This window comes from Parambassis ranga, unplaced genomic scaffold (genome assembly GCF_900634625.1).
Source record: "Parambassis ranga unplaced genomic scaffold, fParRan2.1 scaffold_24_arrow_ctg1, whole genome shotgun sequence".
In the NCBI taxonomy this organism is placed as follows: domain Eukaryota; kingdom Metazoa; phylum Chordata; class Actinopteri; family Ambassidae; genus Parambassis; species Parambassis ranga.
In genome coordinates this window covers 1,846,262-1,857,033 of record NW_021144797.1, presented here as the reverse complement: position 1 = coordinate 1,857,033, position 10,772 = coordinate 1,846,262, and positions in this window count along the sequence as shown.

The following is a 10,772-nucleotide window of genomic DNA, read 5'->3' as shown; positions in this document are numbered from 1 at the left end:
TTCACAGATGGAACTCCTGCCTGTCGAGTGGTTGTAGGAGTAGACCTAGATGCAGAGAGTTTTCTGAGATGTCCCTGAGTGCCCAGAACAATTCGAACTGTGTCGGGTCAATGGTCAGCGGGACATAATACCGCTGACCACCCAAAGTCCTGCAGATCTACATCTTGGTAGATCTGCACTGTATTTACGTCCCAAGGTATACAAATATGTTTCCATTGGGGGCTTGTCGTACAGTAACATCAAGAACTTTTTTATTATAATTTTGCACAATAAACACAAACACACAACATGAGATGTAAGATACCAGCACAACCAATACCAGAATGTGTGAGAGAAACCACAGATATTTGTCATGTGTGTAGATTTGGATCAAGTCCCTCTTAATCATTTAGAAACATCATTGCTATTAATTAGGATGTGAACTTGTGAATAATGCTGTCCAACCTTCATGTTAATTTATCCATTTCTTTTAGGACCATACAGCTGCCCAAATATCACCATCTGTGATAAACCCTCCTTCTCCTCCACCTGCATTTCCCCCTGCTTCTCCTGACCCCCTGTAGAAGCTGTGGGGGACACAACCTCTTCCCCTGCTCCATCTCCACCCAGCAGTCCCCAGGCCTCAGGCCCAGTAGAGGAGTAAGTAGAATTTATAAACCCATTTTTGTATAATTGTGTATAGAATTCTTACTGGTTCTTTGTTATTCTCTTCAAACAGACCTTTTGACATGAAGACCTCCCTAATAAGTTTGAGGGCTAGAGTTCGGCATTTTGCCCCAGCTGCCAATCAAATAAATGCCATCAGGAATGAGGAGTTTGATTGTGCACTGAGGGCCTTCAGGCGCCCAGCGTTTAACCCTAAGGCAAAGCTGGACGTCGTTTTTGTTGATGAAGATGGACAGGGAGAAGGGGCAATTGATGACGGTGGGCCGACCAGAGAGTTCGGCAGACTGCTTCTGGGACAGCTGCAGAATCTCCCCATTTTTGAAGGCCCTGTAGAGGAGAGAACCCTGGCCCTTGACAGTGTTGGTATGCATAAACAGATGGAATTACTCAATTCCTTTTTATTCATACAAATTTATGTTATTTCAGAAAAATATGTGATTACTATTTTTTTTCTTATTTAGCTCTTCACAGCAACATTTATAGGAGTGTGGGACAAATGCTGGCTGTATGCCTTATTCAAGGTGGGGTGTCACCCCATTTTTTTTCTAGGCGCCTGTTTCAGCAGGTCTGTGTTTGGCAACAGGCCCAGTTTTAATTGGAGAGGTGGCTGACTATGGGCTAAGGACCAAACTTGAGAAGGAAAGTTTACGATCATTATGTACTACTACAATTGTTCTTGTATTTAATTTAAAAATGTGAATGATTCCTTAATTTATGCACAGATTTCAGCAGATTTAAGTGTATTTACCTTGTTCATTCTAAAACATTATTTTATTGTACTACATTAAGAAATGTAAGTAACTTGATAAAGATAAGAGTATTTGTTCCACAGTTGCAAATATCCTGCAACTGACATGTAGAAACTCTGTATGCATTAGAATCAGTTTAGTTGCCAATTATGTTTTTGGCATAATTTCAGATAAGCAGTGCACAGACTCTGGAGGAGGCAAGAGATGCAATCAGTGATGCGGCAGAAGAGCTTGCCCTTATGGGAGCTCTTCGTCACCTCCAGTCTCTCAGTCAAAAAGAGGAACTGGTGGAGGCAGTCCTTCACTATTATTGTGAGGGACGTATTCATTCCGCCCTCCAGCAGTAAGTTGCCTGTGCTTATACTTTAAGTAGAAAAATGTAAATAAATCTTCTTGTGCTTCTTGGCTCCTCTGCTACTTGTGTATATAGTATGTGTCTTCCCTTCACATGGTGCCAGTTCGTTTTGTTGTCCTGGGATGTCTGTGGGTTTGTTTGTACGTCTAAGCCTTGCAAACTTTTTTTATTTTGATAGTTTGTTTTCTGTGTGCATTAATTTGAGTTTTACTAGTTACTTCCTGTTTTATTTTTTTAACTGCTCTGTGTCTCCACACATATTAATGTATATATTGTATGTTCTGCTGGTACTTGCCTTGTACACATAAATATAATTACTATTTCTGTAATTGGACCATGATATTATTAGAAACAAACATTTCAGGAACAGTTAATATGTATTTTATGTTTTTGTTTCTTTGTTCTGTCAGGTTCAAAGAAGGACTGATGACCCTCGGTGTCCTGGAGGAAGTCACCTTGCACCCACAAGGTTTCGAGGAAATCTTCCTCCAGGACACCAAAGCTTTGACGGCAAGGGACATCGGGGACCTTTTCCAGGCCAGAAGTCTGTCTGTGCCTGGATCTAATAGAAGGCGTCTGGAAGCCAGGGCCATTGCCTTTTGGAAAGACTGGCTGCTGGAGGTAGAAGGTAAGGTTCCCTATAGAAACTATGCCAGTGAATGCTGTAAATTAAGTGCAACATCTTGAATTTATTTTATAGACTTCACATGAATGTGTTGTCCACAGTTTCTGTTCCTTTTTTCTGTTCCCATTTTTATTTTGTCTGTCTGTGCACAGGTGGACTTGCCCAACCCCTACAGCTGAAAGATGTTTTAATCTTTGCCACAGGGCTGGAGAAAATCCCACCAATGGGATTTACATCTCAGCCGGAACTTGGGTTCCTTCACCCAGAGGATGGACTGGTGAGATTTCCAAAAGCATGGAGCATGGAGCTGGGAATTGGGAATTCTTTGCAGTTTGGGGAACCATAATTTTGAATTTAATTTAGTTTATTTTTATTGATTTTATTTTTGTTGATGGGATGGATGGGCAGTATTGTGTTAATTTAAGTTATTTTTGATTATTAACGCATTTATGTTCTTGTGTGTTAATATGAAATGTGTTCTTTGTTGCAAGCATGAAATTAAAAAGTTTTGGGCATGTGTGTCTTTAACATTACAACCTATGGTAGGGTTACTGTATCCTATGTATTTACAAACTTAAATGTTGTGCTCATATTTGACAAGAAATAACTACCTAATTTGACCCTATAGAGCCACAGTAATGTGTAGTAAGAATTTTGTACCCATATACTCTGTGTATCCCAAATTACATGATAAGAAGTAGTTCTGAAATATATGCAACACTATGCATTGTACTGACCAGCAATGAGAACGAAAAGGGAGATAATGGTGACCTGTTAACATAGGAATAGCGATATCTTTAATGAATGGATCATGACCCATGTTACAGTGTTTTAATAATAATTGTAGTGACTATCGGATGGACACTAAGAATTCGGACAGCACTACGAAATTGCGGAGGCACTTTAAAGGGCCATATGGTGTATGAATGATACGACTGGACTCTCAGGTACTCTCATATCAACTCCTATACTTGGAGAAACCGGAACTCGTACAAAGCCTTCCGCATCGACTTATGGGTAATTACCGTATTTTCACGACCATAAGGCGCACCGCATTATAAGGCGCAGTGTCAGTTACACGGTCTATTTCTGTCCTCAGCGCATACACAAGGCGCACCGTACTACAAGGCGCAGGTTACGCTAAAACATACCAGTACTAAATTCAGTAAAAACCGGCTGGATATCAGTGAGGAGCCGGTGCAGCCTCTCTCTCAACGGTGGCAGCGACAGAGAAACAGCGTGTGTGTTCCTATGGGCAGAGCAGTGGCTGCTGCTGAATGCCTGTTGTGATTCCAACTTTATCTTTACACTTTATTAACAAATAAAGACCATCTTTGGATATAAATTGCACCACAGTGATTCCTAATTCATTATTGCTCTGAAATTATGCCGGCTTTCACAAAAGCTCGGACAACACTGAGACGCTAAGACGCATGCTACGCTAAAACATACCAGTACATAAATAAAAAGGTAACGGGACAAAAACATAGAGTTAAGTCGAACTTTATTACAGCTATGTACAATACACTCACATTTTAATCAATCCTCTCCCGCAAACCCATCAAAGTCCTCATCTTCAGCGTCAGAATAAAACAACTGTGCGAGTGCTTGCATACCAGCTTCCCTCTCATCGCTGTCAGAGTCACTGTCGTTGCCGGCTGGCTGTTCTGAAATTACGCCGGCTTTCACAAAAGCCCGGACAACAGTCAATGCAGAAACATGAGCCCATGCGTCCACAATCCACTCACATATGGTGGCGTAACTCGCCCGGTGCTGCCTCCAATTCTTGGTAAAACTGTGCTCGCCGTCTGCCATCCATCGCTCCCACACCGCTCGCAGCTTAGCTTTAAACGCCCTGTTTACTCCGATATCCAGCCTTCTGAGGGAATTAGGGGAATACATTCAAGAGGTCAGACTGTATTGCCAGCCTAGACGAGGTAGGTGCATATAACACATTTGAACATTTGCATTGTGGATAGCTCATACAGAAAACGAAGAGCTTTCTGTGAGCATACAAACCCCATTTGTCGGTCACTCGGGAACAGCTGTCATTTCTGAGATCATGTGGCTTCACTGTTCCTCAAATAGCAGATATGCTACAAGTGTCTGTGCCTACTGTGAATCGTCGTCTGAGGCAAGTGATTAGATATTGAGGCTAAAAAAACATGCATACATATCATGTTGGTAATAGGTGTTCTGATATGGTTGTGCTTCAATTTCAGACAATTCCACGTAACTCGGGCTACCTATGCTGAAATGCCGGATCCAGATCTGGATGAATTACTCCAAGACTTGGTGGCTGGCAATGACCTGGTGGGTCCCGAAGCTGTCAGGGCTGCATTACGTGCACGAGGAATTCGTATCCAGCGAAGGAGAGTGAGGGAAAGCATGCTTCGTGTAAATCCAGGAGCAGCTGCAATTAGAGCCCTATTGCGAAGACCTGAGAGACGGTCATACCATGTGGCAGGACCAAACTCTTTATGGCACATTGATGGAAATCACAAGCTGGTAAGGTAATTCATTCTAGATTAATGTGGATTTTGTCCATTTGGGTGCTTTGCAAATTCTGCCAAAACAACAATGACCATGCTTGTGTCTGTTTAACAAAATGTATATCGTTTTAGGTGGAGGATAGTCATTCATGGAGGTATTGATGGTTACAGTCGGCTTGTGGTTTTCCTCCATGCTTCCTCCAACAACCGCAGCACAACAGTCATGGACAGTTTTGTTGGTGCTGTGGCCCAATACGGTGTGCCATCCAGGGTTAGGACTGACAGGGGAGGAGAAAACAATACTATATCATTGATGATGGACATTTTCAGAGGTCCAGAACGAGGCAGTGCTCTCCAAGGTCGAAGTGTTCACAATCAGAGAATTGAGAGGCTGTGGGCTGATCTGTGGCGTGGACTAACCAATGTCTATTATAACTTGTTCCGCCATTTGGAAAGAGAGGACATCATCAATGTTGACAATGACAACTGCTGGCCATGTTCCCCCTGTTCCTGCTGCTGCTGGCCATGTTCCCCCTGCTCCTGGTCCAGCTGCTGCTGGCCATGTTCCCCCTGCTCCTGGTCCAGCTGCTGCTGGCTGTGTTCCTCCGCCTCCTGCTGATGGTGATCCTGCGTCAATATTGAACTGGCCAGAAACAGTTATGGTTCCTGGTGTCAACTACGCTGTGAATTATGCAATAATGGAGCAGGTACGCACACAGTTTGACCCCCTTGATGGCCCCAGAAGGCTGCATGGGATACCACTCATACGGGACTTGGTGTCATTTCTCGACTCCTTCAACTGACAGTGTACTGGATAGAGGTGACTAGGGGGATGGAGGGACACTGACTTGTTTTTAATAGATTGACATTCCATGTTTTGTTCTTCACAAGTTGAGTTCAATTGAAATAAATCAACAAAAAACAGTTTGAGGAGCTTGTTTAAAGTCAAAACATTACACATCACTTCTCTTAAAATGAAATTGGCAAATACAATGTCTCAGTGAAAAGTGTTTAATAAGTTATCAGTGCTGTCTCATTAGGACGTCCACAGGCTTCTTTATTTTTTGGCTTCCTATAGCACGTTTTACCCCTAGTTAAACTCTTATCAATGGGTTCGGTTGGTCAAAATGACCTAAATGACTGAGGATCTAAATTGACATCTAACAATATGATACTAGTCCTGCACATGGCCTGGTGCAGATTGTTGGGTCATTAACTGATCTGTATTGTCAGTTTCTCCAAGATCCACTGAGGTCTTAAACACATAAAAACACACACATAATGTTTCAGTTTATTTTTATGACCTCAATGGCAAATTGAGCAACTATGCGGTAAAACTGCCTATTATTGTATTGTATAGCGGTTTCTTAGTGTATTGTGCCATATGCTGGCCATATCTGAGAACAGCACGGTTTCTTTATTCGTCGACATTTTAAATGGTTTATCATTTGAGACACTAAGATTGTCAACGTTTATGATCAGAACGAAGATAAAGCAAAACCTGGTGCGTGTCCTTCAGGATAGTGTGTCAAATAACATGGAAATCAATCCAATCTGATTTAAAAAGTCAGTAAACAGACGTTCTTTTCTCTGTGGTTTAAGTGTGTAAGACAAGAAGAAGAAGTAAGAGAAAGGTGAACAGATGCTATTGTAAACAAAATTCAGTTTATTTCTTTCATGAAACATGATGGCTGTGCAGTATCCAGGCTTATATACAGTCTTCTATGATCCAGACCGAAGCGATCCTTTTTGGCACAGGAGGTCGGTGATGGATTAGTGTGGTCTGACCTTCTTCTCTGCTGATAGGCTGATAAAGAGTAAACTGCAGTGTAGATCATTATAATATTAGAAAACGCGGTACGGCGTTATGAGTGGCCGTTTGGTAAACGCCGTACAGCGTACGACGTTAAACTGTGAAAACGCCATACGGCGTATGACGTGAAAACGGCGTTTTCTGCGGCGTACGCCGTAAAAAAAAAGTCACAACTTAACATGGGCAGATGGCCCTCTTTAAAAGCGAAATAAACCAACACAAAGCAGCGTTTTTCACAGCGAAACTCAGCTATAGGGAAGAATACACAAGCACGGACACCGTCACGTTGAATGGATTTGATGTGAACCATGTGAAATATGTAACTCTGGCCCTTTTGATCGGACCACCGAACTACAGCCACCATTCAAAACATAAGCAGCGCTGTGTGTCACAGCGACGCTGGTATTGTGAAGAACATTCAAAGACAACCACCACGACGTGACAAGAGTCCAGTTATCATATTCCATGGTGCCCTATAAAGGAGCTAAATGCAGTTTTATCCCAATATCTGTGGTTGATTCTGTCACTCGCTCACATTTAGGCGGCGAGGTTAACGCGCCCATGTCAACTAGTGACAGTCACAACTTAACATGGGCAGACTTCTGCATCCTCAAAAACGAACGATCGTCTCACATAGCAAACTCAGGTGATGTAAAAACACACAGACATGGCCACCGAGGACACAAACCGTGGGCTGACAGCGTTTTTTGGGTTCGGTGTAAACATTTAGAGCTAGTTTAAAGCTCTGTTTGATTACACTGCTGAGCCACAGACTCCGGAAGCGAAATGCACCTTTCAAAATAAGAGCAGGTGGCATGCACAGTAGGGGTGGGCGAATCGATCTAAATATCGATAGTATCGATACCAACGTTAGGATCAGTAATTACTCGATACTAGCATGATGAGATCGATATTTCTGTTGAAGTTTCTCTTAATACCTTCAGCAACTTTACTCGTATTTACTCGCGGTGCAAACAGCGCTCCTCTCTCACTCTGCTCAGTGCGCAGGCACACTCCGCCCCTCCCCCTCCTTCTCCACTCTGCTGGAGCAGACGGAGCTCCTGATTGGCTGTAAAGTGCAGTTAGCGTCATGGAGATGGCAGAGAGGGAGAGGAGCGCTGTTTGGAGTTATTTCACAGCGACAGACAAAGAAGAAGAAACTGCTACTGTGAGGTGTGCAGGAAAGAGACCTGCCACTGTGGAAACACAACTCATTTACACAAACATAAAGCAGCAGAGCCCAAAGACCTCGAGCTGCAGTGTAAACGGAGGGAGGAGGAAGAGGCAGATCCCCAAACATGAACCAGAGACAGTGGTCACTGACAGAGGCTTTACTGCAAAACACTCATGAATATCCAGGTAGATGATTTTAAAAAGTGAAGGTTTAGATTCAGTAATCTGCAGCATGAATTAATGGTGTCTTTCTGAGTGCAGTAATAAGACATGCAATTTTAGCAGAATGACTGAACAGTCATCATATCACCAGCTGAAATAAATCTTGTTTTTCTCAAATTCCAAAATAAGTTTATATAATGATATGTATTTCAGTATGATTAATATAATTATGCTTTGGTGATAACTGTTGAAGGATCTTTATTCTTCATATTTAGGCTACATGCAGGTAGGTGTTAGACTTTTATAAAAGTATATTAGTCATGCTGTTTCACCTACATGATTCACAAAGAGCCATGGCTGTCATAAGGAGCATTGCTGACATGATTGTGAGGTTAAAAAAACTTATACAGTTCTGCACTTTTGTTTGCAGCTTGATTTACTTAACAAATGCTTCTTGTGTATTATTATTCTGCTAATCACGATCAACTATTTAAAGGCAAAAAAGAAGGCAAAAAAATATTTTTTTATGATCATGAAACTTCAAAGTAAAAGTATCGGTATCGGTATTGGTATCGGCGATACTGGTCCTGTATTTACTTGGTATCGGATCGATACTGAAATCTTCAGTATCGCCCACCCCTAATGCACAGCCACCCCAGAAGAAACTACTTGTACTTTTGTGTGTTTGTTTGATAACTACCGTAAACAATTTGTATCGTTAGTGCATACATACAAACAAACACAAGTAACGATACATATTGTGTGTAGTTTCTTCTGGGGGTGGCTGTGCATGCCACCTGCTCTTATTTTGAAAGGTGCATTTCGCTTCCGGTGTCTGTGGCTCAGCAGTGTAATCAAACAGAGCTTTAAACTAGCTCTAAATGTTTACACCGAACCCAAAAAACGCTGTCAGCCCACGGTCTGTGTCCTCGGTGGCCATGTCTGTGTGTTTTTACATCACCTGAGTTTGCTGTGTGAGACGATCGTTTGTTTTTGAGGATGCAGAAGTCGGGCCATGTTAAGTTGTGACTGTCACTAGTTGACATGGGCGCGTTAACCTCGCCGCCTAAATGTGAGCGAGTGACAGAATCAACCACAGATATTGGGATAAAACTGCATTTAGCTCCTTTATAGGGCACCATGGAATATGATAACTGGACCCTGGTCACGTCGTGGTGGTTGTCTTTGAATGTTCTTCACAATACCAGCGTGGCTGTGACACACAGCGCTGCTTATGTTTTGAATGGTGGCTGTAGTTCGGTGGTCCGATCAAAAGGGCCAGAGTTACATATTTCACATGGTTCACATCAAATCCATTCAACGTGACGGTGTCCGTGCTTGTGTATTCTTCCCTATAGCTGAGTTTCGCTGTGAAAAACGCTGCTTTGTGTTGGTTTATTTCGCTTTTAAAGAGGGTCATCTGCCCATGTTAAGTTGTGACTGTCACTGGTTAACATGGGCGTGTTCACCGCATCACTCACGTGTGTTGAACGGCCAACACCGTGAAGGAGATATGTGCAGGTAAAGCGACGGGAGACAGTAGCTTGTCCGTGGTGCAGAAAATACGACACTGGGTTGGTAATCATATTGCTGTTGTGCAGAGTTTCGAATCCCGCATGGGGCTTTATTTATACATGTGGCTGTTTTGTTTTATAAGCACGTTTTCATTACTTTCTGTGCACGGTATCGACAGGACGGCTGTTTTTATTCAACGCGGATATCTATATCTTGCAACATTTGACGGCCACACAGCATAGGAGTGGTCTCGGATTGTGACGAATCTGCGGAGGCCAACACCAAGCACATCTGGTTGCCTGGAATGTAAACAAATATCACCAGTCAACATGATCCCCAGTTAAACTGGAACACCGGCACCCACGCTCTGCGTAGTTGCCTTTACGCAGCAGCCTGTGGACACGGCCCACTGGGAACTGGAGCCCTGCACGGGAGGAGCGGGTCTTCCAGCTGGCCTGCGCATCCGCGAAGAGAGAGCTTGAAGTGTCCGCGGCTCCTCAAACCACAGCGGCTCTTTCACCTCAGTGTCCTCTAAAGAGCGGCTCCTCATCCTCTGCACTACAAAAACAGATGCGTCAAAAATGACACGTGCAGAACTTTTAACACATGGGCCGTGTGCGATCAGGGACAACACATCTTGTGTTGACTTCAACACAACAGAAGTGTTGCCCATTTCAACACAAGAATTGTGTCAGGTAATTTTACGCAAAATGTGTTAGTAAACACTCAAATGTGTAATTTTATGTGTAACTGAAAATTACCTGCAAAAACTATATGTGTGTTAATACAACACTTTCATGCGCTAAATCCTGCATTTGACTGTGACAGGCTCATTATTTACCCTTAATAATGGTGAACAAATGTGTCAGTGTCAGTGCTGTGACTAAAAATACATTGCACAATATATCGGGACACTTTCTGTTTATTTAAAGGTTATTTGAAGTCTATGTAACAGGATAAAATAACCTTTTGTGTTAGATTAAATTACATACATTACAACATTAAAAGGTCACTAGAACGTTCATATCTGAAAACGTGCTTTCTGAAAAGCTATACAATCTTGTACCTTGGGCTCAAGTACAGTTCATCTGTACTGAAACCAAGCAGTATGTCCAAAGGCCTGAAATCTAAAGCATCAGTCAGGCGGATCATTTCATGCCAACCACATGAGCATGTCTTTTTAACGGATTGTGTTTTGCCTCAAATCTCATACACCAAAGCT